This window comes from Gadus macrocephalus, chromosome 7 (assembly GCF_031168955.1).
Source record: "Gadus macrocephalus chromosome 7, ASM3116895v1".
Lineage (NCBI taxonomy): Eukaryota > Metazoa > Chordata > Actinopteri > Gadiformes > Gadidae > Gadus > Gadus macrocephalus.
Window position 1 is genome coordinate 14,657,150 of NC_082388.1, and position 17,529 is coordinate 14,674,678.

Consider the following 17,529-nt stretch of genomic DNA (forward strand, 5'->3'; position numbering starts at 1 on the left):
TACCCCCTCAGGGAGTAGTTACTTCAGAGTGGCACATCTGCTGCTCTGGGCCGTGATCATGATGATGGGCTTAGATTTGTGTGTTTGTGTGTGTGTGAGCGTGCGTGTGTATCGTTTAGCCACAGATTCCATTGAGAGGAATTTGTACTGAGAACACTCCTAAGATGATTGTTGTCACGTTGATTCCCCCCAAATTCAAGCTTTTATTGTCTTCTGGGCCATTCTCTGTAGCCATCTCTCACCCCCTCGCTCTCAATCGCGCTTTCGCTCTCTCGCTATCACTTTGTTGCGAGGAAATTGGCACCAAATCTAAGCAGATTCCACTTTAACCGCCTTATTCTCTGTTTAGTTTTTGTTTTCAGTTTTTGGGTGAAAGCTGTGAGGATCTAACGATGAGTCATTTTCAATAGCTGGTTTTGCAATCGTTCCCTATTCACTCACTAACTATTCCCTATGTCGTGTTCATGCTATAGTTTAATATAAAGGGAATGAACAAATGAGAATTCGGAAACTACGCTGAACATTTCTAAACGTCATTTGCGCCAGTAAATGCGCCGGGTACTTGTGTGACGCAGACAAATGCGCCCACATTTGAGAGTTGATGTCGAATGTTACATTTCCTTGATCAAAGTTTTTTTTATTAATTTTGAATGTTACATTTACTATGGCCACGTTTATACGTAGCAGGGTATTTATAGAAACTAATATTTCCCCCCCATCATCGTTTTCAAAAATGTTGCCGTTTACATCAAAACGCATAAATACGCCGTCGAGCGCCATCATAACTATGCCAAACCTATGGAAGCCAATCAGAATCCTCAGAATCAACCACAACGAATAACACGAGCGTCTTCCTGTAACAAACAAACTGTAAACATAGGGCGCTCATATGAAGTTAAGCATTTCCTGGCGCATAATTTGATGTTTCAGACCCTAAAACCCTGTTTCTACCCGTTGACACGACAACACATAACCGGCATTTTCAGAAATCTCCACAAATCTCCACTCCAAATCTTCCACAGTTTTTCGAAATGATCGTTTTTGTCTAAATGAGAGGCCAAACCGCGTGAAAATGTTAAATCCCAAATAAATTGTTGACATTTCTAAACGAAAGCCGTAGTCTCCATCATTAAATGTTTTTGTTTTTGCGGTTATTCAGCTACTTCTTCTTCTCCGGAAAAATACGACCGCATTGCATTGTGGTATACGGGAGTTACATGTAGGTAACATCGTATGTACACTCAAATTTTGGGTATTTTAAGTGCACTATATAGTGCATGAAATTAACCACTGAGAATTCGAACACCACTACAAAATGAGGAGCACCCTATGTAGTGCACTATATCCGTGATGGGGAACGATTTCGAACACAGCTATGGATAATATGGTGATTGATGTTACAGTCTGTGTATAATCGGGTTGGCATTTATTAAAGCAGCTGGCGCAAACCAACAAGTAGATTACCGGGACAACAGTACAATCAGTGTTTAATTCCTAAACCACCAAGTAGGAAAACCCACATGATAACCGGCATGGCGAGGGGCCCTCGCTGCGTAACACTTTGGCTTTAATTAACAGATCCCGGCAGGAAGGCGAGGAGCGGGCATATGCCGGATTAAAGCCATTTTTATCGAGCCCTCAACAAACACAAACACACGATAAGTGTGAGGGGAAAATGATCAGTTCACAAATGCCACCAAACACCACGATCAGGTAATCACGGCACACCTGAACCCAATCACCGGCTAATTGCATCCAACTTAGGCCAACAATCACAGTCTGCCTTCACGGATTCAGCCACAAAAAACTGTCCCTTATGGATATTAATTATGGACGGTGGGCGAGTGTGGACTCTTTATAATTGATTTCTTTTTTTATTACTGAAAAGAACGAAGAAAAAATGAAAGTTGATATTCGAAGTATCTCGAGTGTAGCCGGAGATGTCAAAGCAATTATCTTGTTTTACAGCAGAGACCCACTAATGAATAAGAATCCTTGTCATGAGTAAAGGGCACACCGTGGAAGTGCCACATAAAGGCCTTTACATCCATCCTGCTTTCATAGCCCTGTTATTCCCATTTATTCCATCTTTCTTCTTGATTTTAAATTACTTTTTTTTTTGGAATCTCTTCAAATAGAGTAGTGTGAAGTACATTTTAGTTGCTACATCTATTCTCCATTGTTCCTAGATAAATTAACATTGGTATGAGGCACATTACCTTCGAGTTTTATTAGAGTCTTATAAGCCCTTGGAGAATGGTACTAGAATAACTTTGAAAGTAACTATACAGGAATTTGGTAGAGAAGCGTAATTATTTTGTTTTGGAATTGTAGGCAGGAGGCATACAAAACACTGATTTTCTTTTCTTAATTACAGAAATTAAATCACGTTTTCGGCAACAGCAAAAGTTGCCAGCAGCTTACCTTACTGATCAAAGGCTGGGAGGAATGAGATAAGGAAAAAAGTGATTGAATGAACAGAGAGAGGGAGATGGTTGGAAACAAAGTGGAAAGAAATGGGTTTAAAAAGAAAGGAGAGAGTGATTGATTGAGAGTTGATTTAGTCTCTCATTTCCTTTTTTCAATTTCCAACGGTCACCTTCTCATCACTCCTTTGCCCTTTCTTTAATCCCTTTCTTTTCCTCCGTCCCTCAATCTCGGTGTCTTCTTTGTTTGGTTTAATACTCTTCATTCTCCTTTTTTTTAAGCTCCTTCCCCCCTCTCTGTGTGTGTTCTATCGATTTCCCTCCACTCCTTCCTTTACCTCTAGTGTCTCGCTCCTACTCACCTCCCCGTCTCTATCCCCCTGCAACTGCCTGTCCAGGCTGAATTCCACTGCAATTGTATTTGCTTTCCATGGTTCCTGCTAATGGTGACATTAGAGCTATTGCTGCTAGCCGCTAAACAGTGCCAATAAAGATACTCAACACTTCTGTTTATTTAATCAAGAGGGTGGAAGGGAGACAAGAGAGGGGTGGGGGGCCGGGAGATGGTTGGGCAACATTTTTGGAGTAGCATAGGGTAGGATAGGATTTGTGTATTTGCTGGAGGCCTTCACCATCTGCTTCTTTCCTCAACTGTCCTTTAAGTGGCTAACGGCCCTCCACTGTCTTCTACTGTCCTCTACTATGTCCTATGGTTCTCTATAGCGCTCTGTTGTCTCCTACTGTCCTCTACTATGTCCTATGGTTCTCTATAGCGCTCTGTTGTCTCCTACTGTCCTCTACTATGTCCTATGGTTCTCTATAGCGCTCTGTTGTCTTCTACTGTCCTCTACTATGTCCTATGGTTCTCTATAGCGCTCTGTTGTCTCCTACTGTCCTCTACTATGTCCTATGGTTCTCTATAGCGCTCTGTTGTCTCCTACTGTCCTCTACTTTCTCCTATGGTCTCTTGCTGCCCTCTTCTTTTTCCTATGTTCCTACTACTGTACTGTCCTCTATTGTGTTACACTGTATACTGTAATCTACAGTTTGCTACTGCCTTTGACTGTATCCTACTCGTTTTTACCATCTCATATTGTCTTACAGTGTATCATATGTCTTCTGTCTTTGACTGTGTCCTTTTATCCTTTACTGTCTCCTACTGCCCTCTCCTATCCTTAAATGTTCCCTACTATCCTCTACGGTCCTTTACACCACTAGTTTAGAGCAAGAGTTCTCCATGGCCATAAAATAGGCTCAATAAATAAAATGTTCTCCATTATTTGTAGGTGAATGGTGGCAGTGCTATCTTTAAAGTTATTTTGAATTAAATGGAGGCTCACTAGCCTCTGGATATTATCACGATGAGTTCACATTCTGGTTCTCTTTGCCGATTTGTCTGGCTTCGATCCTGTTGGAAGTCTATTCCAAACATTTGAAAAATGTCAGAACCAATCAGCGCTCAGGCAACTGAGTTTAATTTCATGGCGAACAAAGTCTGCCAAACAACAATTGCGGAAAGGAAAGTGTATCAATCAAAACTATTTGTTTGCGAAACAAGTTTAACAGAACTCTACACAGGGGCTTTTCTCAGAGGAGATTATGTTTTTGCTTAACTTTCAACCGGATTCGACAAGTGAGACGAGAGCTCAAGCTCTCTTTCAAAATACGGCTGCAGCATTATTTTGAAATAAAAAAAAAAACAGCCAAGGGCAGACTGATATATTGCGAAATGCAAAAGTGAATTTCAGGATACTCTCACGAGGCAAGGAGATCACAACCTGCTGTGAAAATCCTGTGCAAGTCCACCAATGCAGTTGCATCAACTGACTCATTTTGCCACAAACTAATTTCACTTTAATTAGCGTATATATCGTTTCATTTTTTATTTGTTATAATTAATTGATATCGTCAGTAATATGTATAACTTGCAATACGACACGAACGATGCATTGAAGTCTTTTATTATTCCCTCTACTTAATTTCCAGTGATTTAATGAATTGCTTCATAATCATTTAAAATGCTCTCAAGCTTTAATAAAGGGAAAGAAAGAATATGGGGAAAGAGAAGCACGATAAAAGATAAAAGATGCAAGAGGAGGAGAGGAAGAAAGAGGAACGGCGAAAGGAGTGAGAGTGAGAGTGAGCGTGCGTGTGCGCCCGTCTGTCTGTCTGTCTGTCTGTCTGTCTGTCTGTCTGTCTGTCTGTCTGTCTGTCTGTCTGTCTGTCTGTCTGTCTGTCTGTCTGTCTGTCTGTCTGTCTGTCTGTCTGTCTGTCTGTGTGTGTGTGTGTGTGTGTGTGTGTGTGTGTGTGTGTGTGTGTGTGTGTGTGTGTGTGTGTGTGTGTATGGGTGTTAATCTGCTCTAATCAATAAGGGTACCTTTATCGCAAGGAGATTACACTTCTATCATGTAAATGGTTAAATTAAAACAGGCTGAGCAAATCCACACATTCACAAACATACCCCCCCCCACACACACGTACACACACACACACACACACACACACACACACACACACACACACACACACACATACACAAAACCAAACATACAAACACACCCTCAAAATGCCCATTCACAGGTTTCCGATAGTATTTCTAATAATATATTATTTAAACAAGAAATAAAATGGATTAGCATTTCAATTCAATCTCAAAGAAAGCATTCTACCACTTTTCTTATCACTGATCGTACATTTTGTTTTATTGATATAAATAATATTAACTCCCATTCTCCTCAAACTGTCCCTAATCAATAGTGAGCTGATGATTTGTACAGGTTCTCTCTCTCTCGCTCTTGCGCCCTCCATCTCACTCAATCTTGCCTTGTCATCTATGTCCATCCTTTATCTGTGCACCTGATCCTGATAAATCAGGTCTCTCTTCTCTACACAAAATGCTTTTTGTCATCTAAAAACAACACCAAGATCCAAATCACTGCTCGCTGTGGAAAGATCTTACTAACTTGGGGTCTAGTTCACTTTTGTTCTGTTGTGTTTATACTGTAGTGGTTCTCTTCAGCTACCCACACATTGTTCATTACTTTAACACTTTTGTTTTTATTCTGTCACCTTTCTCCTTGTTCTGTGCTTTTTAATAACACACACAAACACACAACCACACACTCACATACAACCATACGCAAGCGCACGCACAAACAGACACACTTTCTGCCCGTTTAGAAATCTCACCATTTCCTACATCTCATCAATTTATTTTTCATCCTACCTTCTACTCTCTCCTCCTCTCCTATACTCTGGTCTCCCTTTCCCCTCCTCTATCCTCTCTTCTCCCCCCTCCTCCTCTCCTCACCTCTGGTCTCCTTTCCACCTCCTCTCTCCTCTCTCCTACCCTCTCCTCCTCTCCTCTGGTCTCCCCTCCACCTCCTCCACCTCTCAACTCTCTTCTCCCCTCTCCCTTCAATCTCCTTTCTCCTCTCTCCTGCCCACTCCTCCTCTCCCTTCCACCTCGCCTCTCCTCTCCCCTCCATCTTCTTACCTCTCCTGGTCTCCTCTCCTCTTCTCCCCCTTCCCCCTCTGGTTCCCTAACTGCTGAACCCGCCTCCTCTCTCCTCTCCCCTCCTCTCTCCTCTCCTCTCCTCCTTAGTCTCCTAACTGCTCCTCTGACTGTCTGACTCTTTATAATGGATTCCTGGGTAATTGCCAGGCCGTGTTGTCACCACTTTGATTGTGAATGGTATCCTGGAGAATTGTCCAATGTCAGGTTACCGCGGTAGCAGGTAAGCAGGTTACCTTGGTTACTTCCATACCACCTCTTCTATTATGCACCATTACAGCCCTAGAGAGACGGACAGAGAGAGAAGTCTGCATGACCAAGCACCAAAATTCTCAATTATTCCTTGCCACTATTACAATTGTGTGTGTGTGTGTGTGTGTGTGTGTGTGTGTGTGTGTGTGTGTGTGTGTGTGTGTGTGTGTGTGTGTGTGTGTGTGTGTGTGTGTGTGTGTGTGTGTGTGTGTGTGTGTGTGTGTGTGTGTGTAAGTGGCTGTCTGTAAATGTGGAAATCCAAGCCTTCTTTCTACTTTCAATCTATTCTCTAGTCTTTCTAAAGGGCTCTTCCCCGTCCTGCTAAAAGACAGATGGTCCTCATTCCCGCAGCCCTCCTATCTCCTTCTTATTGCTCATTGTCGACTCAAGTGAGGTTCTTAAAGGAAGACACAAATAACCACATTATTATTATTACACACACACACAGACACACACACACAGACAGACACACACACACACACACACACACACACACACACACACACATGCACACCCAGGCTAACCCAGAAGCCTTCACCCACATGCAAACGCACACACACACACACACACACACACACAGACACAGACACAGACACAGACACAGACACACACACACACACACACACACACACACACACACACACACACACACACTAACACATACACAAACACACACACTAAGGCATACACAAACACACACACTCTTATACACAAGCCTTCACGACATGCATGCATACACACATGCCTTGTGGTCAATCAGTTCGCTCTTCGGAGAAGAATGATGAGAAAAGCCAAGCAAGTTTCCATGGCAACAGTGGCTTTCTGTTTAATCTTTTAATAATTCCTTTCTTTTTAAGTCAACCACCTGATACAGCTTATTTCATGAAGATAAATAAAGGTATTAGGACAGAGATGCATATTAGAGAGGAGAACCGAGAGAGAGAATTCAATGCACAGCAGAAAATATGATATGGAAAAGAAGAGTAGCAAGGATTATTTACAAGAGAAAGTCATTCTTACTTAAAGAGTAGAGTGGAGTCGAAATGACGGTAAACAGTTAATTAGACTAAAGTTAAGGCACACTGATATTTTTATTCGGTGCATGCATCGGAATAAGAAAACACAAAACTAAATATGGATCATGGCTGCAAAAATATTTCCTTTTTTTTTCGTGCCAGCCACTATTCCTATTCCTCTTCTTACTTCTCCCACACTGTATTTATTTATACGGCACCCTCTCTAGGCTTTTTGAACTAGGGCAGTTCAAAAGCCTAGATAAATATTCCCCATAAAATTATAGTCTATCAGGACACACTGGAAGACAATTTGATAGTTGCACAGGTTGCAGCAAGTTAAAGGATTTGCTGATGGACAACTTTGAAGATTAGGATCTACAATAGAAAGACATTAAGTTGAAATCTTCTTTAATAGTCAAATCACCGTGTCGGGATGACAGTGTGTGTGTAACGGCATGGCATTCCACCAGGGGTAGGGGGTGATAAATGAATGATACCACAGTATTGCTGGCTTCTAGAAGGAAAAGCCTTATAAGTTAAACCAAAAGGTTGTACAATGTTTCTTTATTTGTTTTCCTCTGTGTGAAATTTGCTGTTATGTTTTACAATTAAAAAATGTCCTTATTGTTTGATAACCAGCCATGGCAGTGGCACCATCCAATCATTTTCCTCCAAAGTAGAGCCGTGAGTCTGGAGGGATACACAATATCAGGTATACAACTTCAAACGTTTAGCAGCATTTCGAAACCATTAAAAAGTCAAATGCAAACTGTGTCAACAGCAGCTTTTCACAGCTATCATACCACTGGTGGAAAGGATTGTCTCCGTTGGAACTTGTACTTCATCTTCATTGTTCTGCTTGAACATTTCTGCTTGAATTGAACGGTGCCTAACTTGTTCTGTGCGCTAAAACGTATCGTTCACAAGCATTTCAAACCGTGATCAGTCAGAAGCTGCTAGAGTCTCTTTATCGATGCAGGGTTTGTCATAATCTGATGTGAATGTTGTGTTTACTCAGACAGAATGGAGCTCTCCGTCGCCACAGAGACCAGCCACTGAATTCATGATGTATGAATATTATTTTAGTCTATATTGTTGTTATATGGTGAAAAGCTATTATCACCGTAGAGAAGGTCCTTGATTGGAGAAGCTGGGCCACCCCTACAGGCAGCTGGGTTTAAACCACACAAAAGTCACATATATATCCATATTACGTGTTTATCATGTCAAATATAGATGTAAGCACACAGCCCATGGCCGATCAAAACCTTCCTGCGATTTGGCAGTTGATCAAGGAAGTCACCGGTTCATATGAAAACGCTTTTTATGAGCCAGAACGCAATCCTTGGAGACGATTGCTTACCAAAAGAAGTTTGTCGATTAAGCATATATTGTGTATGATGAATTTTCCTTTCATTAAAAACAGCACAGAAATACATCATTATACAATTAATATAATTTGCTTGTTTATTGTTGCTGCGACTCACTCTTGTTCTGTCTCTCGCTCTCGCTCCTATTCCTTGTCAGGGGATCACGGTTCTACGTGATCTGCTCTCATCTTTCAGTACTATCGTGTGACTCAAGTCACACAATACTGTCAGAGTCATAGACACACTGACTTCAGGCAGGATGAGAAATAAGGAGCTTGCCCATCTTCTTTGTGTTCATGGTTGGCCAAACATCAAATTGGATCATTGGATTTAAATAGAGCACACGTGTAGAGCACCGGTTCCATTGAAATCACCAACAAACCCGATGAACCATGAGTCAGTGTGATGTGTTCATGAGTGAGTGAGAAAATGGCACATGCGTGTCAAAAATAAGAAAAGCGTGGCTACTGGCTGCTGCGCTGCTTCATTCAGAAGCGAGCCTTGGTCTAGGAGAAATTAAACAGCTCTTAAAAAGCGCTGGCCACCCTTAGGTGTTTCACATTAAGCTAAATGTTTGTGTTTTAAATACCAGGGTGCCCACATGTCTATGACGTTTGGCGTATGAGGTATTAGTTGGCATAATCAACGGTGTCGCATACACGCATACAACTGATTCCAAAAAATAAAAATCATGAGTTGGGGCATCACACAGCAAAAACAATCTCAACTCCACCGTTCGGTTAAGGGGTGGGACAGTGGTCTCGGTACATGCTCCATGTGGCGTAATGGCTTACAAATGACCATTGTAATACATTTATCTGAAGCACTCGACAACGTGTCCGAGTGTCATCAAAGCAGAGACCTCACAGACAGAAATCTGGAAGCTCATCAGAAGAGCATTAGGACACGACTTCTTAGCGCGACATGCCCCCCCCCCCCCCCAGACGGCTAATATCTCCGCGAATTACACGCTGCAAATAATCCTCTCCGTCCCCGCCCCTGCCTGCCTCTCATCTATCTCTCCATCTGTCCCTCCTTCATTTCTGCTCCCTTTGAATTTCACATTTGCTCCTTTAATTACCCGTACAGATGCAAATCTGGGCATGGTGCGAGGAGAGCGGGGGCGGGGCAGGGGGGGGGGGGGGGGGGGGGGGCAGGGGGAAGGGGGGGGGGGGGGGGAAGGGGTGGGGAAGGATTTCCAGAGGAAGGGGAAATAGGCGGGGGGGGGGGGGGGGGCGTTGTACTTTGATTTAACCCATTACCGTTTTCTATATTCCAATTGAATTTTTTTCTTCACTGTCTTCCTTTCCTCCCTTCCTTAAGTTATTTTGCGTGTCTCTCTCTCCCCTCCAAGGGGCTCGTGAGGGCGGGGCGGGAGAGTCAGGAAAGCTTGGTGCTTCTCAGGCTGCGGGCCCCGCGGCCCTCAGCGGCGCAGCATGGGGTCTGCTTTTATCTCTCCTCCCGCCTCAAATAATTTAATATCAGGCCTCCCTCGCCTCGCAGCCGCTACCACGACAACCACCTACCGCTGTCCCTTAGCCACACGCAAACCCATGCACACGCATGAACACAAGCAGGCAAGCGCATACACACACACACACACACACACACACACACACACACACACACACACATGCAGGCACAGGCTTGCTCACACACACACACGCACGCACAAACGCAAGAATGCACACACACACATAGACACACGAAGGCACAGGCATGCTCACACACATACACGCACAAACACACACACACACAAACAAGCAAGCGCATGCTCATACACCCACAGACACACACTCAGACACACACTTGGTGTCGAGATATGTTCTCTCTCGCCCACTTGTTCTCTAGCCCATTCTCTGTTCCCTCTCTCTCTCTAATGCTACTTGTATACATATTTGGGTTCATATGTTCATATGAACGTGGTGGTGTGTGGTCTGCAGCCAGCCAAACAGGCTGGCTGTAGACTCACACTAAACAACACAGAATACAGTTCTAAATTGCAATTACACCTTTCCCCAGATGCACCACATAGTGATTTCTGGCAACTGTTACATGTGTTCACATGGTCGTATTTTGTGTGTGTGTGTGTGTGTGTGTGTGTGTGTGTGTGTGTGTGTGTGTGTGTGTGTGTGTGTGTGTGTGTGTGTGTGTGTGTGTGTGTGTGTGTGTGTGTGTGTGTGGAGGTGAGCGCAATTAAAGATAAATCAAATGGCGAGGAACAATGTTCTGCATTGTTAAACATCTGTTTAGTGTAAATCATCGGTATACAGATGGCTTGTTTAGAGTGATGATGTCTGTGTGTTAATGAAGGAGTTTTTTCCCCGGCACTGTTGGCCTTGATGAAGTCCTAGACACACCTAGACTCAAGAGAGATGAACAGGACAACAAAACACTTATAGAGAGAGAAAGACGCACATAGAGAGAGAGAGAGAGAGAGGGAGAGGGGGAGAGAGAGGGAGAGAGAGAGAGAGAGAGAGAGAGGGAGAGGGAGAGGGAGAGAGAGAGAGAGAGGGAGAGGGAGAGGGAGAGAGGGAGGGAGGGAGGGAGGGAGGGAGGGAGGGAGAGAGGGAGGAGTGGAGGAATCAACAGCCACCAGAAGTGTTTGTTTTTCTCACACGCACACACAGATACACAAGACTCACACACAACTCAAGCTCACTGTGTTGACAGCAAATATTCACACTACACACAATCCTCTTCCTCTCACAACCAAAACTTCCCATCTTTCTACATTCATTTATTTTAACCTGAAGCATGTTCAGGTTCCCTCCTGCAAAGGCTGATGTCATTTCGCACTGTTGTATTAAGGTGATTTTAAATTGTATTTTTTGTCAAATCAGAGGATGAATTATGCATATAAATAATGATTCAATCTGAATGAATGCATGATGCATTATTGAATGCATTATTATGATGGATTTATAGAGCTAGTGGTGTGCTACTCCACTCTAATCCCTTTTGCTTTTGGACACGCACATATTTGAATGGAATGTAAAAATAGGAGGCAGGTGAGGTCTAAGAGGCCTTGTTTATTTCTAATAATAATAATTGATCATTTTATCGTATTCTCCAGGGTCCTGTTTTTCTGCTTAGTAGACTGTTGTGGGCTCCCTGTCTCCCATAGCAACAGCTTTCCCCACCAGCACACTGCTTAGAACAGAGGCACATGCAGAGTTCAGGACTCAAGTTCAAAATGCTCTCTCTTCCAAGAGGTTGTCAGGGTTTGTTTATTTTTACCCCTGTTAAAATCCTAGTTACCAGCAATGTGTGTGATATACTTCATATGAAGTGCTTTATGCAGTGCAAAAGCAGAAAGGATGCATCCCCAAGATGTCTGAAGACAGATGTCTTTATTTTCTAGAACATTTGCCATGGCAGTTGATAGTTTATTCAAATGTCATACAAAGTTGTTTTCGTATTTCAACCTTAAGTTTGGTCAAACGTACAGTTAAGAGGAGGAAGATAGAACCTTCCAGCTACTATTTTTAGCTGGAAATTAAGTGTAATTATAATTAAAGCAATCAATTGCTCTTATCCTGTTTATTGTAGTTCCTCGCTAGTTAACTAAGATATCAATATATCAGCAAATCATCAATTGAATAAATTGCTAAAATCTATATGTTGACATGAAACAATCTTGTAATCTCTGTGAAATCTTTTCTCCAGATTGGTTGTGTTGAAGATTAAAACTGATCTGTTGTTGACTCTTGAATGCAAACTCTGCAACTAGATGTGTGTCTGGACTCCTTATTCCTGTCGCCATAGTGAGGGAGCACTGTTATCAACAGAGACTACAGTTCTGTCCACACTGTGCGCATGCATTCGAGACATTAACAATGCAAGGCTCCGTGCAGTTGGACATTACACTTTATTCATTCCTTTTTTTCAATGAAGCAATGTCAGCTGAGTGATCAGACCCTGCCTACAATGGCACTAATCTGAGACCCCACCACCACCACTCTGATGAAAGAGTGTTTTGATAATACATGGTATACACTTTCTAAGAGAATAAAGCATGCAAGAAGTCACTGGAAGTCACTTGTGTGTGCTAAGCGGCAGTTAATAAAGACTTGATGGCTAAACACTTGGAGATGTGTGGCTTTCATCTGAGACATACTAGTTCATGCCTTTGACACAATCATACTAATAGAACATTGACAGTCCTCACTGGTGTTCAAGCTTCAATCATGTGGTTGGCATGCTTCATTGTGAATCGATGAGGATAAGTTTGTCTCCCTAAGCAGCGCAATAGTCCCATTCAAGTACAGTATCAGTTTTATGAATAGCGCTTTCTCTATGCAATGTCTCAGAGATTGTTATTGCAAAGAAATTAATTATTATCATAAGCGTTTGTGGTGGTAGTCACCCGTGTTTCATTGCATCCCAAGCCAATCAGTGATCTAGTTTAGCCTTCTCACTTCCTGTTTTGCCCCCTACCCATCCCCTAACCACTTCGTCTCCATACTAATATTTATGTATCCACTTTTCTATTTTGTTATATATATCGCTGTGTGATTTGTGCTTCCAGTTTTCTTGAAGGGCAATGCATATTTTAAAGTTTGAGTACAAACCAGTACACATTTAATCTAACTAAGTGTCCCTGGCGACATATATTAATTTGTAACATAGAAAGTCAATAGTTTATGTACTCATTCATCACCTTAAATATATGTCTCTCTCTCTCTCACACAAACACACACAAACACACACACACACATAAACACACAGTCACACACACACAAACACACATACACATACACATACACACACACACACACCCAAACATCACACGCACACACACACACACACACACACACACACACACACACACACACACACACACACACACACACACACACACACACACACACACAACAGAAAATGCATTTTTACTACTCTTTGGAGTCAGAAGTGTAGTGCTTTGAGGCCCATACACGTAAAATTATATTAGCTGCCACTGCAAACCACTTAACTTCAGTTCCTTACTTTGGCGATGTGATCACGGCATGATGTATCGTGAAGGCTCCTGGGAAGGAAGGTGTACTGACGGCACTTTGGTGGGAGATGATTACATTGAAGAGGATTCATTCAAAATATGCTTGTTGTGAATACCAGTGCGGAGATGCGTTTCATAGCGGCTGGCTGCAATGAATGTTAAACAGAGACCATCATACTGAAGTTTAGTTTAAAGTTCTTTAAACTGAAAAAAAAAAAAAACAGATAGAATATATGTATATTAATTCCTTTAATCCTACCGACAGCCTAAACTGGATGTATGGATTGATTGATTCAAGTTATAGTTAAAGGTCTATCTTCTTCTACGATTAAGTGTGACTCAGGGAATATGTGTATGAAGAGAGAGAGAGAGAGAGAGAGAGAGAGAGAGAGAGAGATGATGCTCGTCTTATCGAACTGAATCATCTCTTGTTATTGTTGTTTTCAATAAGAGCAAGAACGGACAGTATATAAGATACCACGCTGTCCTCACCAGCAAGGGAACAGGTGTGTTGCTTTAATTAAGACGCTCCATTGCAGGGTGTGCTCACACTGACCTCTTCATTTTACTGCATCATAATATTTAGCGGCGTCTCACACACTATATGACGGCATGTGTTGGGGAGGTGTGAAGGGAAAGGAAAGGTGTCCTCAGCATATCAGCAATGTAGTACAATGCAATACAATTAGGGATGCAATGATTATAGATTCCAGTACGATTATAGTCTGAGGAATGACCATGGTTTGACGGTTTCAAGATTATTATGCATTATTAAACGGCTCTTCTCAATGCTGTGGAACGCTCCGTTCACTTGCATGGGCCTTTCCGACTTCTTTTGCTAAGCATTTATTGACCGCTACCAAGGAAAGTTGATTTTTTTTGCCGTGCCGTGTAAAAAGCGGGATAATGCATAGAATGTCGCCGATCATTATCAGCTAAATAAGCTCCTTCAGGGCGAAGCAAGACACCTCCGCTTCGAGTCCTGTTCGCCCTTTCGGGGCTTATTTACCCGATAATGACCGGCGTTCTATACATTATCCTTTACTCAGTTGATTTCACAACACTAAGGTTGTTTAAAACCACATCTTTAATTGTGGATATTTTTTCCGCTTTCTTTATATATATATATATATATATATATATTTTTTTTTATTACATATACTGACAGTTTAATAATATAATATTAACGATCCAGGCTAAATTGATCTGTTAAGGGGTAGGACTTTACTTCCCCCTATCCCCTTTCGAACATGTGGCAAGTGTGTCTGTTTTTGCTTTTGTATTATTTATTCATCTACTACCATTTGAACTATGTTTTCATTGCTCACATGTTCGAAATAGAGATGATCAATCAATAAAGTCAATCAATCATATTCTTCTTCTTCATGTGGCTTGTGAAAATCCTTTCTTTTAATGTTTGTATTGATGGTTGAAGTTTGGGTATAGATGAAAGAATTTTAGTTTAGTGCTGGAAATCTACGTCAGAGCTACTAGCCAACGTTTACTTGCCCTGCGGGATGTGTATGAAGGTTGCTTTTGATGTCATGAAGGTGTACAGTTGTATCAAAACGATAATCTTTTGGATACCAACTTTCTACGAAAGAGTGATAGCCTATTTTACATCTCCAAAACACACCCACTCCATCATGGGTGAGAGAGAACCATTGACTACAATATTTAAGACTTGGATTAAAAAGCTAAAGTCCAATGTTATTGAATCCTCTAAATACATTGGATATTTTGGTGAAAAGATGCAGCATAAGATCGTCTCCACTATATAAAGGTTGAGTAATCGCTTTTCTTTTTTCATTTTTTCATATTCCCACCTTGACGACCCCAGGTGTTTTAGGGGTGGATACAGAGCGTGAATGCTCGGTCCCTCAGCCATTGTTTATCTAATGTAGCATAATGTGAATGGCGCTCTTGTGACAGCATGTGCCGCACTGCATTCTAAGCTGGTGCATCGCTGTTGTTACTTAGTTTCTCGTTCCGTCTGCAGGTTGCGCTGGCAATTTTCTGTTTGACAATTCTCATCACTGTGCAACCGTTGTTCCTAGAAAAGGAATGTACCGATGTCCTTTTTGTGAGTTAGACCTGAGACAATCTGTGTCGTAAAGCCTTTACGATTACCAAACCGTGACATTCAATAACGCGGTCAATGGTGAAACTGGTTAATGGCTGCATCCCTATATACAATAGACTTTTGTTGTTCTCCTGAATTGAAAAAAACATAAAGAATTAAATCTAAAGAATGCTTGATGAACATGTTTGAAGTGTTTCTACGTCTGGAATTGCTCGACTACTGGGTTGGACTCCAAACTGCTCATAATTTGTGGTGGTGGTGGTGTCTTTGAAGTGTAATATGCGAGACCTGCCCTAGGGCAAAAATCAAACCAATAAAGCAACCCAGGATTATTATGTTTTTGTCTCATTAACAAATTATTTAGATCTATACTTTTAAATTTCAGCTAGCAAAGGGTGGTCTGTTTCCAGCATGGGGGGGTGGGGGGATCAATGGCAAAGGTTGCAATTAGGTACAATTAGATATTAATGTTTCTGCACTATATGACCACATAAACAAAGCATGGAAACTGTATGGATCCATTTGTTGCATGAAAATGTGTTGCACAGGCCCGAGTGAGGGAATTTAATCTATGAGCACTTTTTCATAATACATCAAAAATGTAATGGACACAATCCAAAATAAATGTTCCATTGATACAGCAGACAAATGTTCTGTTCCAATTACTGGTCATTGCTATTGTACAATTCTGCTGGTAATTTGGTGTTGGATGAACACCGATATCAACTTCATGTCATGCCCATCCATTGATTGTTTTCCAATAATGTTAATGTTAATGCTAGTCCACTCTCTCTCTCTCCTCTCACTTTCAACTGCACCCCACAATGAATTTGTAGCTCCAACCCTGCTCTCTTAGCCCTGCAGAGGGGTGTTTTACCTGGTGCATCACCCCACTGTGTTCTGTGACCACTGAATCACCCTTAATTCTTACCGTCCTCTTTATTAATTTCTTCCCTTCTCTTTTATGCCTCATTTGCCCTGTTGGTTTAACCTTTCCATCCCTCCTTTATTTCATTATTTCAAATTTGATTTACTCTTTTGCTCCATCTTCTGTGATGACATGTCATCGTCGTTGTTGTCATGGTGATGAAGTATCTTGAACGTGTGCGTATGCGTGTGCATTATGCCCTTTATTACACTTTTGAGCATGATTCCTTCTTTCTGGCACTCCCTCCATTCATTCTTCTCCGCATAGATTGCATATATAAGCATAAATTAACATCAACAAGAGCGCAGGAGGAACAATGAGATGCCATGGTCTTCAGTTCCATCCTTTAACCCAAACACACTGGCATTGTTTGTTTGCAGAATTTTGCTGTATTATGGATCCTTTTCATTTGTGTATTTGTGTGTGTGTGTGCGTGTGTGTTTGTGTGTGTGTGTGTGTGTGTGTGTGTGCGTGTGTGTGTGTGTGTTTTTGCGTTTGTGTATTTAGTCTGTGTCCAGTTGTGACCCTAGTTTAGGGCAAGACAGTATATGTTGATTATCTTCCTTTTCTATAGAACAGTAAGAGCTTTTAAATAGAAGACCATTTTGTGTTAATAATACAAAATAAACCTGTTAAGCATGATGTTTGCGTCTCGACTCGTACAGTGTCCAGAGACTCAAAGACATGTACTCCTACGTTGTGAACAGATAATGAGGTCGGACAATTGTATGAATGCATTTATCTTATTCATACAATAGAAAAACAACTTTAAATGCAGCCATTGCGTAAATTACATCTGTCTAGTCAGGGGAAATGAAAGCAAGCTACCGTTGGTAGGAAGTTGCAGAATGCAGACGGCTTAACAGATGGATGGACCCGAAAGTATGAGAGCACAAAGCAACAGGCTGGACTGTAGATCAAAGCCGAGATGGATTCAAAGG

At 41.8% G+C, this 17,529-nt stretch overlaps 1 protein-coding gene across 1 annotated transcript in view; it reads left to right on the forward strand.

Annotated features, from left to right (window-relative positions):
• Positions 1–17,529, forward strand: part of fstl4 (follistatin-like 4) — a 185,707-nt gene that overhangs the window by 129,978 nt on the left and 38,200 nt on the right. The window lies entirely within an intron of this gene.